Below are 25208 nucleotides of genomic sequence, written 5' to 3'. Positions count from 1 at the left end.
CTGGTTGTGATCTTTTTCCTTAAATGAGGGGAATTAAAATTTTCTGTTAAACAAGAGGCTTATAGCACATTTTCGCATTTTGTATTTTACTGATTTAAAGTTCTTGCAGCCAGTGCAAATAAAATCCATTCGATTTCAACGTTATATCGTTCGCTTTGTGCACCTGCAGGAATTCCTTTCTAAGCTAAAGCAACACGTAGCCTACCGCAGAACCGTTTGGATAATTTGCTATACTTAGCCTACTGTTTAAAATGTGAATCCAGGAAGATTTTCGTTTCAAAAGGCGGAATGAAGAAAAATGTGATCATCACGGTAACTGAAATAACATAACTACTGGTTTTGGTTTAGTGCAATCTGTCCTGTCTGTGTGGTCGCCTTCATAGAAAATTTTATTGTTGTTCTTCTGTAGCCTACCCTAGCCAAATTTCGAGAAAAGCAAATGGTCACTGATGAGTGACAAATATGCGGGATGTCTTAAACAGTAGTTCAAGCCGCCACACAGTGGGTTTTTATGGGGTGGGCTTATAGCCCATCAACTCCACCGCGTTCCGCTCTCCCTGGTGAACCGAGATCTCTTTCATATCTTACCGCGGTGGTTCTCAAGCTCATGGGGTAGCCTACCACAGTGTATGCATGTATTAGTTCCGCGATTTTAATCCCAGAATTTTAACAAGCCGTATGATACATTTATTAAAATTACGTTTTTCATGTTTAGAGGTAGCCTATTATTTACCCCCTTAAATCACAATGTGTTAGAAGGCATGTCATGTAGAAAAAAGTCCCATATTCACATTGTTTTATATTAAAAACTGGTGCGTAAAAAGAAGTAAAATGTCTTAACTGATCTAATTCAAGACGGAGGTGAATCAATCAGCTCCTAATGAAAAATTCAAAGACAAAGCAAATTATAACAAACCAAACCGGCACTGTATTAAGTTTCTGGGAAGATTATGAAAGAATTTAAACTTCAGCAACAGCAAAGTGTTCAGCAACCTAATTGGGAGCCTTTTGAGTCAGCTCACGTTTTAATTTGATCAGTTAAAAAAATCTGTTACTTCTTTTTATGAAATTGTGTGCAATGTTACACAGTAAGCACAATGAGAACATTGGACTTTCACAGCATACATCCATCTCTGACATAATGTGGCTTAAGAGGGTAAATAATCCTTCTAAACATGAAAAGCACCTAATTAAGAAAAAAAATGCCAGCCTGTTAAAAATTAGTGATTTCAATTATAGTTGGAACAAAAGCAAGCATACATAGTGGTACCCCAGGACTTGGTTTGAGAACCACTGTCTTACTATACAGTGGATAATAACAAATACTGGAAGCTGTTCTTATTAGATTGAATTCCAATTTGGAATTCAAAAATTTATTAACAGTCCTGGGTGCATTACACGATGCTGAAATCAGTGCAATGCAGCGTTTTGCATTCAAGCCACAGCTGTGGTCAATATAAAAATCTAGATATAACCTAATTTTCCAGTAGTGTCAACACCTTGGATCGTTTAGAGAATTTTCGATTGACGAGGGACATGTTTCTTGATTATGTAGGTTTAATGATTAGGTTTTTAAGAATCCTTAACTCTTGTGTAGTTTACTGGACTCACACACAATTCACGTACATAATGTACATGAAATTCTTAATTCCAAGTTCAGTCACTTGCACCTTGTATGAACATAAAGCCAATGAACATCTTGATCAAATCCAAGTAACTGATAAATCAGTCAGATTCAAGAGCAAGACCGCAGGTGTAGGTGAAGTCTGCTACTTATCAAGTCTAATTCAAGATGGAGACCATAGCATTTTTCCCCCGAGGCTATCACTATGACTGCCAAAAGTGTAAACGACAGTATTTCTAAAGGCATTTTCAACTTTAAACTGGCTTGTGTCAAGGGCAGTTATTTGAGGAATTACTGTATTTTACCTTATACAGAACTTTAAAGATAGGCCTTTATAGACTTTATACTTGCTTTTAAAATAAATTATATGCAACTAAATCTCTATGTGAGTAGCAACTAAGTTTTCAAACTAAATAGAAATTTGGGGAAATGGCTACAATAAGATTAAATATACCAAGCATGCATCAATTATTGCAGCAATGTGCTTGTATTTTTATAGGTTTCTTGGGCTTTGGACAGTGTGAAATTAAATTCCATGTTACAAGCATCTTGAAAATGGCACCATTTCAAGATACAATGAAACCCCTTTAAGGTGTCACTGTAAGGTGCCACAATCATCACACCACACAACCATAACACCACATGTACATAACCATTAGGCTCACTCAACCATATGATCATACGTCAATTCACACCTACTATTATGCAACACTGTAAGAGATATTAGCAAAATGATATACTGCATCTGCTAAAATGTTCCTGTATGTTTGTGTGTCTCACAGACTCATTTAAATCTCTGCAGGCCATTGAGGTTACAGACAGCCATTTGGTCTGATCATTAGCATGACAGTGTTCATTGGTCCTGTGAAAGCGGAGTGATTCGATTACTACGGTTGGACCATCAAGGATGGTGCTGCATATAGACACACACATTGAAGGACTGCCTGGTATTTGCCCTGTTTTTCCTTTAGCAATGTATTTTATTCTCTTCATTACATTACATTTGATTGGAAGATAAGGTAATTTTTCATAAACTGCGATACAAGCACCACTTAAATATATGGTAGTTCTCTATATAATTACACTTACATAATCTCTAGTCACATTCCCCGTAAGTAAAGATGACCATTAATGAACCACAATATAGCCTATATGTATAAAAATAGTATTTTCAAACCGTGTACCAATATTTTAGTGCACATTCCACCTGTCAGACATGTTCAGCACCTGCAGTGCACAGCAATTCAGGGCAGTTTCCCACCTAGAGTTTGCATTTTCATTGAGTTATGGCTGGTTTCCCTCTGCCCTTCAAGCTAACGGCAATTTCTGAACAAAAGCTATGCTGTCCAGCTGGCTGTTAGCTTATTGAGCAGAGATCCAGTTTAACGCTGCACTGTAGCTATCTCACTCAAGGGACTCCCTAATGCTACGTTACGTTTGTAACATTCATCATGTTTTTGAGTTGGGTGTGCCCAATAATGTTAGGTGACAATTCATGTCTGACATCAAGACTGCTGGTTAAGAACCAGTTGCTTGTTGGACTGCAGTAGTGTAATCACAAATTCCATCATTCTACTGTCTGCTTGGTTTTAGGTAACAATTCAACAAGTGCATTACATTCTTAAATATAATCGATTAACCACAAAACCCAGATATTCAGCAGCAACCTAGGAGTCATTTGCAACCACTGGAATAGCGCTAAACTGTCAGTGTAGTCTGCTAATGTTAACTATTATAACGTTAGCTATAGTTACTGCTGCCCACTAGCTAGCTTGATGGTGGTCACACAGGTGAATTTGGGGTTTTGTCTTCCAATTGTCAATTTTGTGATGTTCTGGTGTTTTGCTTCTATTACTACTCTAGTTTATTAAAATATATAAAATAATCATAAATAATATACATATAATATCATATTAGTTATTTTCGATTATCATTATTTGATTATTATTTATCACCTCTGCCATATACAAAATGTAAGTGTATTTAACAGCCATTTTCTCAAAATGACATATTACCCTTACTCCAGTCAGTGTCTGAACTTTAAAAGTAGGTACAGCACAAAATTTCTCATACAGCTTCATAAATGAAATAGCTGGTTTATGTGATGCATCTTGTAATTTAAATTTTATGTGGTATTATTTTATGTGGTATATAAGTTTCATCAAAAAATGTATTCTGATGGGAAAGATTAATTTTTCCCCCTATAACCTGTCGTGCCTCGCCTTTAATCCTTGCATGTTGTTGCAGGGGTAACCACTGCAAGACATAATCTATTTAAATAAGCAATACTATCTAATTATGTAGTGGTAATTTTAAAGTGAAACAAATATTTTAAGTAAAACTAAAGGTTTAAGTGTTTTGGTTCTCTGCAACCAAACTAGCTTACTATGTTAAGTTTATATTTTATATAATATGTTATTTTGTAACATAACATAAGTATAGTATAGTATGATGTTTACTGTTAATTACTGCACAGTAACTAAATATGTATATTTAGTCACTCACAGAGGACAGAAAATTGTTTTAAATTACACAGCTTTAATTGGAAGACAATATATAGGAATTGTTAAATAAGAATTTATTTGATTTGAAAATATTTTTTCTGGAAAGGCAGTAAAATTGGAGCAGTAAGAAAGGTATTTGTGTGCGCATGTGCACGCTTGTGTGTGTGTGTGTGGATATGTATGAGCTTGTGAAAAAATAGCAGGGCAGTTTGTGGAGACCAGTTCACTTGCCAGGGAAGCTTCATAGTCAAGGAACTTCCCTCTCCTTGGGGGGGGGGGGACCGGTTAGATTGCAGTTTGTCTTACCTCCTTCGGTCAGACATTTTTCATTCTAGAGGCAGCCCTCTGGTTAGTGGGTTGCGAATGGAGGAGTGTGCTGGGAGTAGCAAACCACCATGACTATCTAAACATCCCATTAAATTCGGCTGTAGCCCTACATGTGCCAGACAGCTCCCTATATCTCACAAAACTTATGTCCTCACCAAATAGCTGGCTGTTTTTAAGCCACTATTTTTTAAAACCAATTTCCTGGTGACAGGAAGAGCTTAAGGCAGTTAATAAATGTAGCTTTTGGGATAATATATTGCATTGCTGTTGTGCTACACGTCTTGAATCTTTTAAAAGGCAGGCTTTTCATAAGGCCACCAGAGAAGGAAAACCTCTTGGAGGTGAGAGACTTTCCTACCTTCAGTAATCTGTACTAAAAACAGACGGTGGATGATGTTTGTTCAGCCAAGAAGATTTCCCTTCTAAAGTAGCTTTTGATTTCTACCAGAATAGTATAGACAACTGGAATAGCGCGTCTGTTATACATTTTACTACATACTGTGCGCCCAAATAGTAACTGAACGATGTATGATTCTCTACTCATAAATGTTTAGTTGAAAGAAATATTGATTGATTGAATCTATACACTTCACTGAATGTTTTGCTTGGTTGTTTTGTATTGGCTTATTTAGTTTGTAGCCTCAAGGATGAAGATTATTAAAACATTTCAGAAATAATACATAATTAAATAGAGATACTGAAATAAATGCCACTTCGTAACATATTTTTCTTAACATTTCCATAAATACTTGGTGTTAAAATAAGACCACACACAGTTACACTAGACAGCACTCTCTGTGGTTTGGATATGATTAAAAGATTGCTTCTAAACAGGTGATTGTGAACTGTTTAAATGACACTCACACAGTTTTCACGTTGCATTTTTGGTCAGATACATGTGGTTCCTTTGTGCTAATGACTGTGAGACATTGACTCAAGCCTTTTTTTATTTGTTATTTGCATCATTCTCGCATGGCCTGCACAGCAGTTTTCTCAGAGGAGGGTGCTGAACTTGACAGTACTGTCATTAAAATTTTCACAGTCATCATCTGTGTAGTTAGAGGCCTATACTTCAAACCAATAAGTCCTTTGTTAAAATTTGGAAGGTCATAAAATGCATTTTATGTTTGGTTTGGCAGGAACATAAATGGTGCTGTATTACAGAACTTTTTATAATCTACAAAAATGTATAATCACCGTGCACAAAAGAAAATTCCATTAGCAGTTGAGCACCAATATGGAATGCCTATATGGCAGAAAATGCACACTGCAAATGCAGGATTGAACAATGAGCATCTACTGTACATTTCTATTTTTATTAGAGGATCAAGGCCATGGGTTTCGGTGCATCCATATCCTGTTGTAACAAGACGTCGTATGCAAAGGTTGGTGAGATGGAAGGAAATTATTCTCCAGGGTCCACTCAGCCATAAGCCTCTGCCATAATGGAAATGTAAAAAGAACAGACACAATACAAACTCCACCTGGTGGTTGATTATGCAAGAATGTTTTAGAATGAACATGTCATACAGTTGGACATATGGCTAGTTATATTAGCATCACATATCAGTGCTATATGTAGGGTATTCAAAGGCAACTCTATTCAGTTATTTTTACAAACCAATTTAGATAATCTATTGAACAGCCAATCTATTCTTTTTTTACTTGGTTGCATCGCATTGCCAAAGTTCATTCTTGTGCAAGTAACATGAAATAATTAATGTAATTATGAATATATATGATTACTGATAATTTAATAATAATAATTTAATGTAACCCAACATATGTATTATCACATGGTTCAGTTATAAACACATTAATTCACAGTGGTTTTTTTCTGTTTTTCTAATTGGGAACCTTGTTAATAGTGAAAAATTGGCTTAAAATATAATTATTTTAATTCACAGTTTGTATCTCAGTGACCGCTAATGTCAAACTTTTGATTTATCTCTTGGTCTTTTCATTCTATCTAAACCATATTGTTAGTAATGTGCAATATTTGTATGGTGCACAAGCTGTATATTGTTTATATTTACAGTGCCATGAAAAAATATTTCCCCCCTTCCTGATACTATTATTGCATATTTGTTACACTGCATGGTTTCAGATCTTTAGACAAAATGTAATATTAGACAAAAGGAAACCGAGTAAACACAGAACACATATTTAAAAATTGTTTCATTTATTTAAAGAAAAATGCCATGTGAAAAAGTAATTGCCCCCATAGTTACTCAAACAACAAATTAACCAAATTTAATTGATAATTACATTAAACTGATTGAACACATCCAAGCATGACTGCTGTCGACCCTGTTGAATCTTAAACCTCACTCATATTGAACCTTACCATCAGAATGAAGTAGTCACCACAAAGTTTCTCCATGCATGTTTCTATGCCATGATCAAAAGAAATTCCAGAAGAGATGAGGGGAAAAAAGTTGTTGAAATATATCAGTTTGGAAAGGGTTACAAAGTATTACTAAGGCTCAGGGACTCCAGTGAACCACAGTGAGAGCCATTATCTCCAAATAGAGAACACTTGGAACAGTGGTGAATCTTTCCAGAAGTGGCCGGCCTGCCTAAATCTCTCAAAGGGCACAGCAACAACTCATCCTAGAAGTCACATAAGAGCCAAATAACTGCAGACCTCTAGCCTCAGCTAAGGTCTGTTGTTTAATAACTTTTTCATTAAATAAATTAAATAATAATTCTAAAAATGTGTTTTGTGCTTACTCAGGTTCCCTTTGTCTAATATTACATTTTGTATAAAGATCTGAAACCATTCTGTGTGACAAATATGTAATAATAGAGGACACTGGGAAGGGGGCAAATACTTTTTCACTGTACTGTATAAAGCAATAATGCACAATATCCAGATCCTATCTGCAAATGCTCAATCAAACGTTTTCACTCATGGTTGTCTAATCTAATCAAAGCACAGTACAAAGTAATTTAAAGTACATAAATAATCATTACTAGAACAAAAACAACAACAAAAGATTTAGAATATTAAAATACTCCAAATCCCTTGTTACTCCAAATCCCGAGGCTATACAGTCAAGCCCAGTAGAGCTCCTTAATACATTTGAATTTTGCGGTCTCTTTATTCATTATGAGGGGTTTTAAACTCAAAAACCCTTGGGGTTATTTATGCCTCCAAACATGTCAGTATCGAACCCATCACAATATTGCAGCACATTCGTCATTTCAGCGCATTTTAGACTCATACATCTTTTTAAAAATATTTTTTCAGGTGGGTGGGAGGAATTTGGCTTGAAAAAATCTGCTAGCATGTCCTTAATCTATTGTATCCATCCACACATGATTATATATGACAGTGTCATCAATGCCATGGTACAGGTGATTATACCATAGAGCAATTTTATTAGCAGTTATATGCAGCATACTTACCTTACACTAGAGATTATTACACTGTAGTCATTGCATTCACAGATCCTACAGCGATACTTGGTACCCGCTCCAAGCCTCTGCAGCATCTCTGCAGTATACTGAGTAACAGGAACAAATTCTGATAATATTTAAGAAACTGCATTATATTAATAAAACAAAAGATTAAAAAAACATAGGGAGTCATATTTAATTAATCCTTGTTCCTGCAGTGCTAAGTGTGGGAATTCAAACTGTGTCAGTGCCACTTAAATGCGAAATGCCATTGGCCCTTTAGGATGAGCCCAAGATTCCCATTCACCCTCAGGAAAATTGAGATTGTGATCAATGCTTTTTACTGCAGTATTCCACAGGAGTGGAACAGGCTGGAGGCCGGGTCTCCTTACTAAAAGGTACATGATAAATGAAGCCACTGCCTGCATACATCTCCAGCCATGGATGTTACACAGCGTCGTATTACAATAAGGCACAGTGGAAGCCAATCATTACACAATAAAAGTGATCACTCCTTACTGCACGGTTCAAAAGGCTATCTGATTTGTGTAGCTGTCCGTCGATATTGACTGTGCCGTAGTTAACACTAATTACACCTGTGGTGTTTTCTGTGATGAGGGATCGGATGGCAGCCCACGTGCTGGAAACACTGGTCCATGGCTGGGTGCAGGAACACATTTATAGAGAGCTTCTCGCTTTCAGGGAGTGAATTACAGGGAGCCAGAGTGATCCTCCACTGTTCCTTGGAAGTAATGGAGCAGGGTGACAGAGACGTAGTAAGGGATCCCCCTAGCTCAACCCACAGGGAACCACACAGTAACACTACACTACACAGGTAACAGCAAAAGCTGATTATATGCCTGCAATATGTAATTAATGCATTCATAAACATATGCAGGTTATCTCATTTTGTAAAATATAGGAACTTAAACCCCCCCAAAAAAAAAACTAATGTAAAACCAAGATTCCCCTCCCCCAAGTTAATATTTAAATATTGTATATACATCATGTCAGTACTAATAAGGACAAATCAAGAGAGATGGGATTTTGTATGATTATGTAAAAATGTTTATTTCAAGGTTTGCACTCCAATGGACTAGATTAAGTCCATTTGATGTTTTCATCTATATATCGGAAGGTACGCATCATACAGTATATTGTGAGTATATCAGCATACAATTCACTCAGTCGATATTCAAGTAAATTGCATGGCTCAGTATTTTTTTTATTTTTATACCTTGTGTACAAATGATTGACAACATGTTCTTAGAAAGAGCAGGGAAAGATGCATTGCATTTTGTAATGTCTCCTTGCTTTGCAAGTTTATGATTTTCCGTCAGACTTGTGCACGGGCATGTCATCTTATTTTTTCCTGTTTGGCTGCAGTAACTGTAATGTAATCAGTTTGTTTTCATATCGTTAGTGGCAGCAGCTGTGATAGTCTGTATAGCTCTCAGGAGCCTCTTTAGAATATGTCTGAGCTCAGAGTCTGTTATCTTTGATTTGAGGAGACTACAGATTAGCCAATAAGTTGCTTACCGGTGGGTTATAATTAATCTTTAAAAAAAAAAAAAATTTTTTTTAAACAGCTCAACTCAAACACTCAAAGGACCACTCCACACCTTTTTTTGTAAATATAATTGCACAAATAACTCCCTTGAATTAAATTAATTGAACAGCCAATTGAAAGGGCTGAAGCATGTATGAGACTGCAAAGTTCACAATGGTCGACTAAAGAAATTAAAATGTATCAAATATATCTATATTAAAGATATATCATGTTTATTTTTTAACTTCATCTATCATGTACAGAACAGAAGGCTGTGGATCTTGTTTTGGAGAAAAAAAGTAAGCATGCACTAAAAACATATTTATGTACATTTCATGCTGGCTCTTCACTGTCATCATTTATGTTGATAAAAACCATTTTAAATTCATTGAAACACCCCTATACAGTTTTGCTTTAAATTTATTTACCAAGGACACAGAACATTTTTCAGAATTAATGGTATTAATTCCTTCTTATAAAGGTCTAAATTCTAAAGGCATGATCGTGAAATACAAGAACTTTTACAATGATGCCAACTGAATAGTCACCCTGAAGATTGATTGAAAATGTATCACAACATTTTCCTCTGGTCTCACAGCTAAAAATAATTAGCACCTGTATTGTAAAAAATTATTTTTATTTATTTCTGTAGAATAATGATTGAACTGCATTGTTCAAACAAATGTGCCATGTCCAGTTGGCGTCATAAAGAAAAATCCTCCATTCAGGACTGTACATTTCAGAAATATCTGTTGATGAATCTGGCCCGGTTTTTTTTGGCCTTGAAAAGCATTCACAGCATTGACAAGACAGACACAGCACAGAACCAACAGTTACATGTCACTGCTAACATTTCATTGTTTCTCTTAACATTCATTCCTTTTCCCTCATACACACTCACACCCACACACTGTCCTTCATGTTGTACCGGTTGATCTCTGCAACCCTCCCAGTGCTCCCAATCCCGGAGTTCTCTGCATGTTTGGTCTGTGCTGCATTCTCAGTCTGACAGGAAGGGCTGATGGTTCAACTCCTGACCTTGTGAAGCCAAAGGCCAGTGCACCTCACTGGCCCGGGCGAGAGTCAGATCAGTGTTAGATCAACAATGTCAGGAAAGCTGTAAAGACCCACTCCTCAACAACTCACTGTGTAAAGTCGCAATAATTTTCTCAACGGAAGGCTTATTTCACCGAGACACATTAGGCCAATGAATTGTTCTAGAATAGCAGTTGTTTGGGTTTAACTTTTAAATGGTCACTCATCAGGGTGCTCTGCATGCTTGGTTTAATGAAATATTAAAGGATGCAGAGTGCCTTGTACTAATGTTCAGTCTTTTTACTTATTTCCACTGAATTCAGTAATACAAACATCCTACAGATTAGCAAAGCATGCTTTCAGATCTATGTGATTTGTTGTAAATTAAAATTTGGCCTGTTAAAATGAATTGAAATAATCTGGTTTTCCGACCCTTAAAGGACATGGCATAGCGATAATGACAGCACCCAAATGGCACTGATATTATGTGTGATCTACAACAATACACTTGGATACTACTAGTTAGACTAATACTCTTCATCTAGTGCTTTGGCTTAGTACTGATAATTACCTGCCATTGTGTAATGTTCCCCAGCATTCTTGGTATTGGCATTTACGCTGGCATATATGGAATCCCGCTTTTTGATATTCAGGCCTCAATAGAAAATCTCCTACAGTCTCCATCAATCTACCTACTGCTTAGGCTAATATAACTGCAGTTAAGTAACTGATCCGGCTCTGTTTCCCTTATGATTTCAATACCTGGCTCACTTTTCCATTCCTGGCTTCGGTTCCTTATGCTACTTCTAGTCCAGCCCTGGAGCTCTTTGATCAGGAATGCTGTAATGCTTGCTCTCATACTGAGAACATCAGGACCACTGTATCTAAGGTTTCCTATAAGCATTTTCTCAGAGGCAATTGGGGGAGGGGGGTTAAGTGGACCTCAAACTGTAGCAGCCCAAACAGATGATAAGAATCTGTTGAGTACTGTCTCTATCAGTCGATTACACACAAAGCAAAGGACAGGTCTTGTTCAAAGCAGTCATAGACAAATAGCCCAATCACTATCACCCCATGACATCGACATAACACTACCACAACTGCAAGTGAAGGTCTAAAAACACATTACCTAGAACATAGATAGAAGAGTGACATAGTGGCGAAGCATATTCATTTTTACTTCATAGCCATTGGGTTATGTTGCTCGGAAGCTCAGGTTATCTCAATGGCTTTTGACAGGATGACACACTAAACAGTTTTATTGATAGGTGTATGAGATTTATGGGGTGTGTCTGGCCACCCTGAGGGCACTGAGAGGCAGTGGGAGTGAGAGTGTGGGGTGATGTTGGAAACAGGGGAATATCTGTGAATGAGCCTGGTCAACCACTGTGATGGCGCTGTTCCTTTGAAGTAAGTTTCCCCCCGTTGTTACATTTTTCTGCTGCTGACTGCCGTCCAGATGTGGCACAGCAGGTTGTACGGTCGTTTTTGCATTACAATGTGTGCCATATTGAAATGAGGGGTAGACCGCAACCCTTCTGTTCAATCAAAACAACAATGTCCTTATCTTTACCTTTGAGCAACATTTTTGTTTTGTTTTGTCACTTAACACGATCCCCTGGTAAGTCAGGGGATTATTTGAAAATGGAAGTTTTTAGTTCCATCCATCAGTAATGAGCAATAAAAACACACACGCTGGTGTTTTGATCTCCCATTCAGCTTTGAGATTGAAATAAGACATGGAAATTGCTACTTTCCGCTATTTTCAATTTAATAGAGCATACCATAAAAGCCCCCTGTAGAGGCAGTGCTAAAAGAAACACCTGATCATGGCCTCACATTGAGAATTTGCATACTCTGTCTCAGGCAGTGTCAGCTTGGAACAATTTAAACTGAAGTCAGTGTCACTCACCCAATTATTTCTTTAACTGTAACACCCAGTCAATAACTCATGGAGTGGATGACACAGTACCCTGAAGTATTTACATGCTGAAGGTGCATTTTAATCAAAATAAATTGTATTATTAATAATACCCAGCAATTAAAGACGTCCTTCCCCATTTCATTGTAGAGGATGGCTGATCAACATCTACAACATTACAACTGAGAATTGGCAGTGCAGTTTTATGAACTTTTTAGTGACCCCAGTTGGTGGGAGATAGTGTGCTCTTGAGAAAGGTTCCCTAAACCCCTGCAATGAACAAGCTAATTCTTGTTGTTCTTGTCAAAGATATCTGCTGAAAAATATGAAGGCAAGCAATAAAAGCAATTTGTTTTCAGGATTATTTGATAGATGGGATTAGATTTTAATCAACATGTTTAAAACCTAACATCTTATCCTGCACCCCTATTAGACGTATATGAAACAGTGGCCAAGAGTAGAAGGAAAATTCAAACATTCATTTCAGACAAACAGGCAATAAAGTCTGCTCGTTTGAGGCAAAGCAGCTATAGCGCTTATTACAACTGCTCCCCTGGTGCATATGCAGGTCGATATAGACGCTGTAATTACACCTTGCTCCAAGTCTCACTGATCATGAGGAACTGCACAATTTTCCTTCAGCTCCAGGCAAGAAACTAACTCACTGTTCTCATTGAGAATGAACTGAGTTTTACTCAATGCCTTTACCACAGTACTATCACTTGGGTAAAAAATACTGACTTAGTATTGTTATTTTGAGATTGAAGTCTACATCCTTGGCATTGTGTTTCCTTTCCAATATCTCTAATTGATTCCTTTGATAAAGACAAGGAAAGAGATATTATCAACAGATTTGCCAGGCCTGCTCATGTCAGTGAATGCTCTTTGTTTCACAGTTGAATTTCTAGAGCAACAATAACAAATTCTATCAGCTAAAGATCTCATCATTAATCATCTTACTCAGTCTGTTCATTGCAGAAGTCACTTCCCATTACACACCCTTTATTTCTCTCAGGGCTGCTTTAAACACTCCCCAATGTGTCTTATCAAGAAGCCATGTTGCCTCAGAACCACTAACGATTGGGTCCCTTTGCTTTTGTTAGCCTGTAGTTCATTTGCGCACTCCTACATGCCCCATATAACTGCTGTAGTTGAACGAATTACAAGGCAACTGGATGTGAGTAAGCAGTGGCTAATTATATAAAATGAGACCAATCAGAATGGGCTTGGTGCAATCCAACAAATTATTGCATTAACTTAATGTATTTGGTAACGGAATTCTAATAAAAGAAGAGCCAATGAAATCTAAAAGCCTTTTCCTTCAGCAAATGAGTGTAAGCACTTTTTAAAAAATAATAGCTTTTACGGCACAATGTCACCGTGACTTAAGTACGGTAAACATAAATGAGAATAGCCAAATATAATGTGATAAACCTTTTCTATTTTACCTGGTATGCAACACTTTTTTGCCCTCCTGCACCCCCCACCCCATTACAACAACCACTTTGTGATTTCAGGAGGGTGAGGGTCGGATGTGTGTCCTCAAAAATGCATGAAGTCAGGTGACCCCTTCTTTTCCACACAGTAATTCATCAGCTAGGCCCCTGCAGATATTGCCCCAGAGGACTGCTTGACGGACACCGCTGACACAGGTAGATCACAGGCACAATCTGTTTAATCAAACAAAGGAGTCACTACTGAGAAACAAGGTGAGAACCTCCCTCCATGAGGGAAATGCGAGGATGCACCCCCTGCCACAGCTGGTACTATGACTGCATTCAGTCTGGGCCCTAGGCTGCATCACTGCACTTTGCCACAGGGAATGAACTAGATGCACCACTCACGAAGCAACCTTTTTTAATTACTATTTCAATTTATGCTGAAGTGGAGTATATGGCATATCTGTTCTATCCAGGAAGATCAATTGAGTACCAATTCATTTTGGTGTGACAAGTGTGGCATGTTCAAGTCCTGAAGGCCATCACAGAAGCCATCTACTCAGGAGTTGACGGGAACAAGCCGTTGTGCCCCTCGAAACAAACCACCACCTTCATCAGAGCTGGGGAGTAGCTAAGACCCCCTGCGAAAACATCTGGAGCAACCTAAGTCTCTGCAAGGGATTGGCACAGCATCTTGCAGTCACAGCAACTCAGTGTATCAGTATGGCCCTTCATACAGGGGTGTTAATCTAATCACTGAAATAGGCCTACTCTAGACTCTAGAAAAAGCAAAAACCTTTTACATCTGTAACCCACAGGCCCACATCTGGCATATGGCCCGACTCTCAGTTTGACCAGATTAATTCTAAAATGCACATGGATTTTTCCAAGGTGCTGCAATAGACTGCTGAAAATTATAAATGCAGGCCAGTATTCCTCCTGAAAATCATGAAAAGAGCGCACTGTGTAGTAACCCTGGAGCTCAGCCGCTTCAGAGAAACCTTGTTCCCTGGAGAACAATCTTTGTTTCAGATCAAAGCAAAGCAGAAATCCATACGACAAAACAGATTTGTCAATGATTCTGACAGCAGAGATGCACCTGGTCCTCTTCATTCACTTCCACTGTTATCTGCAGTCAAATAAGTGTTTGGCCCTGAACACAGTCAAAAATGGTTTTATTCTGTAGATTTTTTGGAGTTCTGGCAAAAGTGTACATTGACACTTTCCACATTGATAGAAGGGTACTCCAAACAGCCAATGTCAAACTCTTCTTCAGCTTAGCCTCGTTGTTCCGACTGATATAAAAGCCTTCCATATTCGCCTTCTCATACTGAACAACTTTCCTATTTTGACCAATATTGAATTTTGAATTTTACGACATTTAGAATTTTTTAAAAAGTCTTAACCCTCTAGAACCCATAGCGGCCGCAAACGCCCACCATGTGGAATCCCATAACGGCCATGGACGTCTGTAACCGGCTGTGATATTTCTCAGAAGAATCAAAGCGAGTCTGCGTTTTATATCATTGAAATACGTATACCCACGTAAACATGAGATTCCACAGTACAACAAACTGGTGGAAACAACACTTGTTACCATAGTAAATATCACTGACATGTGAATTCAGGACAAACTACGATTAAATTTCTCCCATCAATTACTTGGACCGAACATTATAAGCCCATAGATTGCAATCTAAATTAGCATCTATAAATAGCAAACTGAACGCAGCTTTTCTCTATACCGTATCCATGCTCAAAAAAATTAATTGTTGGATAGTGGTTGCATATTATTAAGTAGGTTGTGACAAACTGAGTAAGTTGAAGACATATACTTAATTATATACATATACTTAACTGCCTATACTTAGTTGTTTCCAAATACTGTTCATAATTTTATGAAAAGTAAATCTGACTATTCCAAAGCAATGCTATCCAATGTTTCCTAAATTATTAAATGTAACTTGGCCCTGTGTTTTTTCATTTTATAATTTGAAGTGAATGTGGTCATTATAAATAAATTAAATACTTGCACATGATATCACTGGCAGCTGGGCATTTGTGGCTACGAGTGCTTGGCCCCGTATTTTCTGCTTGCAGCTATATATCTTCTCATAATGATTGCTTCCAAGATATTTTAAATAATGCATAAAAGCATCAGGTTGACACACAGACTTCTGAGGACCATGAAACACAGCTTTGGGGGGCAGGGAGAGGTGAAAAGAGTGTGCGTTTACTCCAGTCTGAAGCTCCCCATGCTCCCTTCTCTTCCCTTTTTATAAGCGCTTAATGCCTTCACGTCGTCTGGGCAAAGCCCAATTCTGTGAATTTGGTCGAAAGCAGTTTTCCCCCCAGACCACGCTGGAGGAGCTTCTCATGGGTGCGGACGGGTCCGTGGCCGGGGGAGGGATTACCGGTGCTCAAGCGGCTTCAGACGGTGAGCCCAGGCCCATCTCATCAGAGCTGGGCAGCGCTATCTCCAGCTCACTCGCGAAGCTGGCGATTTCATGGAGATTAACACTCAAAGTCCCCTAATCTCTCTCTGCAGTGATATTATCGATGGCTTGTCCACTCGTCCGCATCTGTTTCCGTGTTACTCGAGGGGCTGCGATATCCTCATACACACAAGCACATGTGCGCATCACACACGATTTGGTAATTGTTAATACTTAATGTTTTAAAAAGAAATGATGTTTACTGTGTTTTCATCACAGCTTGTAAAGCAAACTAGTCTTAGGGATGTAGGGATTTAATTAGCGATTAAGCCTCTAAGAGACGGTCAATGAAGACTCCTAATTAGTTCATTTATGAACAGCCATAGTCATTGCCTTAAAATGTACCCATCACAAGGAAAAAATTGCTTCCATCGAGTAGTTGGAATTCTGCTTTACTGCAATAGCAGACCATTGCTGGTTAATTCAATAACAGGGCCTGAGGCAGCTACAGTAGGCTAACTACATCATTGTTAAGGCTCTTGATTTTTTCAAAATTATAGAAAATGACAAGTGAACTCAACATGAACTGGGGCATCAGGAAAGGATTCCAGTATTGGCATTTCTTAATCTAAGTGAGCCGGTGCCAAAAAAAATCAATAAATTTCAGCCACGCTTGTCCTTTACTATTTTCTCCCTCGGTTTCTCATTCTTGAAATAAAAAAATCATTCAAATATGCTGTGTGCACTCAAGTCTAACAGAACAGACAAATGCAAAAAAGAAAGACAAAATAGGGGAGGGAAATAGTGGGGGGGGGGGGGGGAGAGAAATTCTCACATGCTATAAAGTAACTGCATCAATAATGTGATGCACGTAAACTGAAAATGAACTAAAAAAAAAGGCAAAAGAAAGGATTTACAAAAAAAACTCCAGGGGTTCTTTTCACAGTAAACTTACTTTTCACCAGTGCTATTACAAGCTCCATTCACATTATTGGATTCAGCCCATGCCGCATAACCAAGGTGCTGACAGAGGCTGATTACCCAATAACTCCTGCACTCCTCAGAAGAGAGGTCACCCAGAGGACAGGAATGCAGGGCCTTCCTGTGGGCCAGTGGCTCTCCCCGACACCCAGACGTTGGGAAGGGTTACCCTCCCTTCTTCCCCTCTTCTCTCCAGCACCAAGTCACCTTCTCTCCCTCTTTTCACACCACCATTGCACCTTCCTTCCTCTTCCCTGCCCTATTGCTTTGATATAGACTCTCTCTGCCTGTCTTTCTCTCCATCACTCTCCATACCTTACCCCTCACACTCTGCCTCACACCTCTCTCTCCCGCACTCTTTCCCCTGCTGCAGCACTACCTCTCATCATCCTCTCTGTTCCCTCCCCTTTCTCTCTTTTCCTTTCTTCCCGCTCCCCCCATCCCAGCTCTTCTTCTGCATTTCCTGAAATAGATTTATGCTGTTTTCCTCTGCTCCAGAAAATAACAATTCACTGTACAGCAGAGGAGCGAACCCAGACATTTGAAACAGTTGGGCACTATTTCATCTTTTGCCCATACATAATTTATTTAAATTCAAAGGCAGTCACATATAAAAAAATACCCATATATGACTTTATATGAAATTTGAAATCTACGAGAGTGTACCATGAGTGTGTTCATTTGTGTGGGTGTGTGTGAGGAGGGGGATTGCAAATGCCTGTGCATGTGTGTGCAAAACCAGTAGGTTCTATTGCGTTGGTTAATTATTTATTGGTTAAACTCTTCAGTCTTATAAAAAATTCATATCACACACCCACTTACACACACCCACTCACACACACGCACACACAAATGTAACATCATATTAGTCATGCACTCATCAATAACAATAACCATCAGCTTGTCATAATCGTGCGGAGACATGAAAAACAGACAGGCCCGGCAGTTTGTTAGGGAGGAAGAAATGTCATTCACAGGGATAATGTGCTTGTGTACGGCGCTAATTGATTTTGGTGTCTCGTGGCAGACTCTCATAATGCTGAGATGGGGTACAATCCCTGTGCATCCGCTGTGTCTGTGCCGCTCTGAGGAGCCTGCCTCCATATCTGCGTAAATAAACACCCTCGTCTCTCCATAACAGAAATCCTCATGCTGCATAAACATCTTTTGTTCAGCCTCTCAACAAAATGGCTCAACAGCCTGCTGGCTTTCCCCAAAGCAAACATCCTCAATTAGAGAGGTCTGTTTCTCATGAGCCTGCAGTGCAGAAAAAAACCAAAAACATTTGGGTCTGTCACTGCAGAAAGAGCTGTAACCATCCCTTCACCACGGCTCAAAATAAGCCTAGCACGACTTGACCCTGTGCCTAACCGGCCACTCATCTCTAACATGAACGCTCACATGCAGAGGTGAAAGATGAGATTGTGGAAACAAACAAAGGAGAGCAGGGAAATGTGGGAATGTCAAATTGGCAGAAATCAACTGCCAAGTATGCACCACATTACTTCTGGTCTTTACAGCTGTTAAGTAAGGCACACTCAAACACACACAAAAAAATGAATGAGTGTTTTAATGGCGAACATGAATTCTGAATATCCTCTGCAGTACTGAGTTATACATTTTTCAGTGTAGTACTACAGTAATTGGAAAGCTTGCTCTCGCTGGCTACTTAATGTATCTTCTGTAGTAATAAGCTGCATGGGGATGTTGTGAATAAAACAACTGAGTAAATAAAATAAAAACGGAGCTTCTCTAAATGAATGCCAGCCATGCAAATGAGTAAGAATGCAGTTATTAATTAGGTGAATGCAGAAGAAAAACATTCATATCGGTATATTTCTGTGGTTATATTTATCAAACGAACAGAAGAGAGAGAAATGCCTCTATTCCACACTAGAAAACGTTTAAATTCAAATGTGTTTGCCAGAAAGATGGGTGAACCAAAAGGTGCCCAGAAATTGATGTACTATCCCTTAGTGCAGATATATTATAGCTGAAAACCAAGCAGACAATGACAAATACTGTGTTGTTTCAACTAAATATGTGAATTAAATTATCATGTTTCTTCCCGTAAATACAGCTCTGATGAATGAGGACCAAGCAGGTTATTCAAGTTTGTGAATGCCTCTTCAAGTTCACCACCAGTTGTACGGTCGTTGAACCCCTGCCAATAGTTGCCACAATGCCACAATGAACATAAATGTATTTGCATGTCTGTGTTTAACTCAAAATGGGACAAAACCAAGAGTCCTGACATTAAGTTCAACTCTTACTCAGCCATTGTGGTACTGAAAATACTATCTTTGCATCACTATCTTTACATTGAGCTGCTTTTATTTATTCAGGATGCTTTGAGTTAAAATTGCAGAATGTCAATTAAGGTCATACAAATTTTCTCTAACAAATCATAACTAATTTAACAAACTCAAAGGAGAAATGAAATGTCAGATTTTACAAATACAATGTAAGATATTATAAGAGTTTATTGTGAACCATTCACGAGAGAAAATGGAGCCCTTGCTGTCTGTTACACTGTGACCGATTAGAAGAGGAACCACAGAAATTGCACGGTCCGTGGAGAAGGGCCATTTTCACACTTTGGCTTTTGAAGTGATTATGGGCATATGTCCTCACAGCAATGTGACTACAATGTTAAAGTGCACAGATGAAAAATAAACCAAATCTCTTCCTTCAGCATTAGGGCCACCTATGCCTTGGGGTGAGTGTATGCGAGTGTGTTACAGAGTTAGGCCGTCATGCTGGTTTTGGCAGAATTAATGTCCCCCTGCAAGAGACAGAACATCTTCCTCGCTTATCTCACAGAGCAGCAGCTCCCAGGCCCGCAGATTAGATTTCAATACACTGAAAAGTGCTTTGGAGAGGTCTTTTGTCAGAAGCTTAAAGAGCCAAAGCGTTTTTTTCACACTCTCCTCTACTTCAGGTCTAAGATCAAATGCTGTGAATCAGACGCTGAAACCCTTCTTTAAATAACTGCCTTCCTTCCGCGTGAGCAGATGACTGGGGTCAATTTGGATAGCAGCAGAGGTTAAATCTGTATGAATCGAGTTGGGAACTAAATCACAGATCATACAGAGGGCAGAAAAATCTTTGATTTCTTGCTGTTTTTCAAGTTATTCTTATGTGTTCTTATTTCCTGTTTTATTTTTGATATCTATGTAGAGATACAGATAAAATGTATAGAAGCCAATGGGATAAAATTAATTGTTTTTAACATATATCAAGACACCTATTTAAATTGTTAAAAACACTAGTACCAACCAGTGGTGAAATTACGTACATTACAAATTTGCAAATCAAGCAGACCATTATTCACTTTAAACTGAGAAGTAATTGGTGTCCTGCGTTTGACTTTTCATTGGCTTACCCTTTCCCCCCTTTCCCCCCTTCTCTCACTGAACCCTAGGGGAGATCCTCAGCAGTTTCAGCACCCAGCAAAAATACGTTTTTTTTTTGGGGGGGGTGCATAGTAGTAAGGTGAAATGCATTTTCTGGCCAGGGAATCAGAGAGAGATGGTCTCCTACAGCTTTGTACTGCATGCCTTTCAATGTAAACACTGTCCTGAGAACTGCTTTTTCATTGTCTTAGCTTTAAGGAGGTAATAAATTAGACCACAGACAGCCGCACAAGCTGCTACAGGATGAGAATGAGAATGTGGCTGTAGAAAAAGGCTGGCTTTCAATCAAAGTCCATTCAAAGAATAGTTGGGCTTTTCTAAAGAAGCATGTCATGCCTATTAACAAACTCACAAAGAAGACCATTTTCTTGATTTATATATGGTTACCATAGAAATGTCACTGGGGCGAACAGAGGGAAGTTAGAACTTCATGAGGTCTGGAACTACTTCTACTTTCTTGGGGTGAATGTGCACAAAGAAGAACAGACCAATTTCAGGTTAATAATTGCAAGCACAATTCAATAATTTCAACGAAAGACAAATGTGGAACACAAATTGGCCTACATTTTCAGAAAGATGTTCTAACATGAGATGCAGTTTGGAGTCCTTCAAAGGTTTATGTATTTATTATTATTTTTGTATGAAATATGGCAGCAAAATATATGTGTAGCCATGTAATAGGAGAATAAAAACACATTAATTCTAGTTGTCCTACATTGGAACCCTCCTAAAAAACAAGTTTGCAATGTGCAACAGAAGGCTAAAAAGTCAAAGCACTGTAGTTCAGCACAGATGTATTACGTTGCCTGATAGTAACTGAACCAGAGTGATGTAGCTCAAAGTCATTATCTGTATGACAAAAGGGTTATTTGCTTTTGAAACCTGAGAACTAAGCATGTACTACAGGGACACACTGCTTAATGCAATTCCCCCAACAGCACATTACTCTGAATTGCAGTTGTATAATAAAGTCTAATAAATCCTGTTATGTTGGTATTCTGCAGCATTACAATACCTGTATGTTACATCGGTTGAAAACAAACCACATTTTATTCATCAACCATTTCCTTTCATATGTGTAAATGTTATGTTTCCATAGCAACTACCTTCCTGGAGTATAAAAAAAATTGAAAAACAGCAGCCCGAATGGACAATGCTGGCCAGAAGACTCCCTGACAGAGAATATGTTCACACAATACAGTGTAATTAATAGATTACACCTCCCGTTATTCATTGTAAGACAAGGGGGGCGGTCGTTAGCTTAGAGGAGTTCATATCGATTGTTGCTTGCTAAATATGTTTGTTGCCATGGCTCCTCTATCTTCTTCAATTAGACTCAGGTTAAGTGCCTCAGCCACAGGAGGATTGGAGACAGTGACAGGGATAAATGTAGTGTCCTTCATTAACTAAACAGGTTAGGAAAGGAACACTGGAACAGAAGGTGCTCTATGAACTACAAGTCCCTTCAAGACACCATGACCCAGCTCTCCTCAGGCTTCAGGGGAGGGGTCCCTTTCTTTCCCATGTCTTGAATGTGCATCGATTCTGAATCCAGAAGGTTAGAAGATGGTATAATGAGAAATATTTGCATTATTCATGCATTGTGTTGAATGTATGAGCCCTGCATGTGACCCAAATATCTTCTGAAACATTACATACATTGTGGAGAACAAAGCATGTGAGCAACAGCAGAGGGTGGGAAAGAGACAGGGAGGGGGGAGAGATAGAGAGTGGTGTTGCAACAGCAGAAAAAATATGGTTTCTCTGTATTTTTTGTGGATTGGAAGTAAATATTAAAAAATATTTCTTATTATTAATAATAATAATAATAATAATAAGAAGAAGAAGAAGAAGAAAGAAAATAAATTCTAAGTACTAAGTATTAAGAAGACAAAAGACCTTTATCAAGAGACTCTGAAATTCCAGTCTTACTCCGTCTTAATACCTGTATGTTTTACTGTCTATTTCTCTGAGCCTTCACTTGGTTATTCTGCCTAAAACTGCACTGACAAAAGCATGTAGTTCACAAGCATTCGGAAAAAAAAAACCTCTGAAACAGGATGGACAGTTTATTCAAGGCTAAAACTATTTTTAAATATGCACTTCACTTCATTACATGCCCAAGGTAAGAACATTTCGAGGATGTCTTCGGTAACGTCAGCACAGAATTCGTAAGCATCCCCCTCACTTATCTCCCTTACATGCAGCGAGAAGCATTTCTGTTCGGTGGCTGGAGGCAGTCGAAGGTCTGCTCCAAAGTCAGCATCTCTCTGCGGCCGCGGTTAGGTTTCTGAGTGCTCAGCACACAGATGGGGTCCATTAAAAAGATATCCAGAGCAGACTTCAATTCATTGTGCAAATTGATTGTGATTCCTGTGTCTGACATGGTCTCAGAATCAATAAGTCATCCTGTCAGAGTCCTTCCCCTCCCACAGGGCAGCCATAATAAAGGGCTGCTGAATACCTGCAGGGGGCAGAAAGTCAGAGAAGTGCCACGATACAGATTTCTGAGTCTGACGCATGGCTGAGAAATGAAGCAGGGAGACTGAGTCAGAGAGGAGCGCTGGATTGGAGAAACTCAGTCAGAGAATTAAGCTGGAATGGAGAGACATAGTGGATAGTGAGATGGCCTCATCTCTTGTGTAACTACTTTTAAAATCAACAAACATAAATTTTGTATAATTTCACATTTTAGCAACAGGGATACGTTTTCATTAAATCACAATTTTAAAATATGCGCATACTACTAGAAGGGCAAAGCCCGCAGTATATTGCATTATGGTTGTCATACTGTATCTATACGCACACAAATCCTGATGCTTATCACATTTTGTGTTTAGAGCCCGGCTATTCAGAGACATACCTCACATTGTGTATCTTCATTTTCCAACACAAATTCTGACTGGCTCTTAACCAATTAATGAGCCAGATTTGAAGTTTCATGACCCTACTAAATTAATAAATACGGTATTGAATGCAGGCTAAAGACCAAGATCCATTGTGGCTGTCAACAACTTTTAAAGAAACAACAACTTCCAGAAACCAATACTGTCAGAGGTAAGGGTGACTGTGATGGGGGAGTGGTATATGATGTACAGGTGACCATGCCCCAAGAGACAAGGGAATATATTCAGATTAATTTCCCCTGATTCAAAAACATGCTCAGTTTTTCACCAGTTCCACATTTGTTATAGTTTTCACTACTGAGTCGAAAGTTCAGGTGCATTGTTAAGGATATAAGAGTTCATTTTTAATACAGTTACAAGGAGAAACCAGCTTTGAATTCCTGCTTCAATCACTGACCTGGCCTCCAAGGATCTTTCAAGTCAAATTCAAAGGATTCTGTTTTCTTCTTTGTTCTTTCTTTGGGTTTTATGTTCTTGACACAGTACGAGGATGTTTGTTCCTTGCCTCACCAATGATCTTGCTATCATAATGTTGTATTGTTTATGTTTTCACAAACGATGCATGCCATTTACAGTATGGTGTAGAACACTCCTAAAAGGTTGAGGTGCACTGTGTGCAATGTCTTTTAGACAAGAAGTCTATTTCAAGATAAAATTTGGATTCGTCTGGAGAAAAATGAAAGGGAACAGAAGGCCTTTATCTGAAATGATCATGATAAAAGGCTAAGCAGCAGTACCCCAGGATTCAAACTGATAACCTCAAAAACAAACCTCTCCAGGACTCACAACATATAAAACTGCAGCAAGAACCAGTGCAAGCCGTTAATAAGCCAGTGTGTAGCAGGCTTCCTGAATACCACCTGCTTGTAGGAAAGGTTCAGAAATGAAGAGATCGGCATTCTCACCAGTCTGTAGCTATGTGACACCTTCTGCAGTTTATTGCTCATTCAGATCTATTATTTCATTTCTACCGAGTGTTTATTTTCTCCTCAGAGCAGGTGCGAGAGCCTGGAGGACTGAGATTTGCTGATTTTGACCACCTCTTTCCCCAGGGCACTCCTGCGGGTGTTTATCTTGGAGCAGGCCTGGGATTTGCGGCAGAGAGAGGCAGGGAACAGGAACATCTCTGGGAGGTTATTAATATGTTACTTTGCCTGGTGTAGGTGAAAGCCACAAGGGACCAATTATATTTCCTAAATAGTCTGTCACCTGCATATCTGTGTCTGGAAATATTATATGCAATCTGTTTTTCTAAATCCCATAACATCTAACTTGCTTCTACATCCTGAATACTTGACCATAAGGAAAGGTATTGGAGACTGCAGTCTCGGTATGTACCTCCAATCTTTTCTGCATTCTTAAATATACTGAAGAAGTCCTAATATGCCACAATACTTTGTTGAAAAACACATCCTCTGAAAATGGTCATATGCAGGAAAAGCCCAATCTGTCACGAAGATGCAGAGTGGCCTGCCCATATACAGGTAGAGAAAAAATGGGAACCCCCGGGTAAATGGAGGCAGTAGTATATGCAAAGCAAAGGCTACCCCCCAAGGATGGCTCATACATTAATTAAGATAATCATTGAATTAATAATTATCCCTTATGCATAGGGTCATGTATAAAATGATGGACAGGCCTTATTTTACAGTACTTCCGGGTATAGTTC

At 38.7% G+C, this 25208-nt stretch overlaps 1 protein-coding gene and 1 long non-coding RNA gene across 4 annotated transcripts in view; one reads left to right on the top strand and one right to left on the bottom strand.

The window, feature by feature from the left end:
• LOC135262354 (uncharacterized) lies at window positions 1-15840 on the top strand. Its single transcript, XR_010332184.1, has 3 exons — window positions 1-312; window positions 13948-14014; window positions 14278-15840. It is a non-coding gene; the product is annotated as an uncharacterized LOC135262354 (long non-coding RNA).
• LOC135262326 (retinoic acid receptor beta-like) overlaps window positions 1-25208 on the bottom strand; it is a 122413-nt gene that overhangs the window by 51091 nt on the left and 46114 nt on the right. The window lies entirely within an intron of this gene.

This window comes from Anguilla rostrata, chromosome 1 (assembly GCF_018555375.3).
Source record: "Anguilla rostrata isolate EN2019 chromosome 1, ASM1855537v3, whole genome shotgun sequence".
NCBI classification, from domain to species: domain Eukaryota; kingdom Metazoa; phylum Chordata; class Actinopteri; order Anguilliformes; family Anguillidae; genus Anguilla; species Anguilla rostrata.
This window is presented reverse-complemented; position numbering and strand designations above follow the sequence as displayed.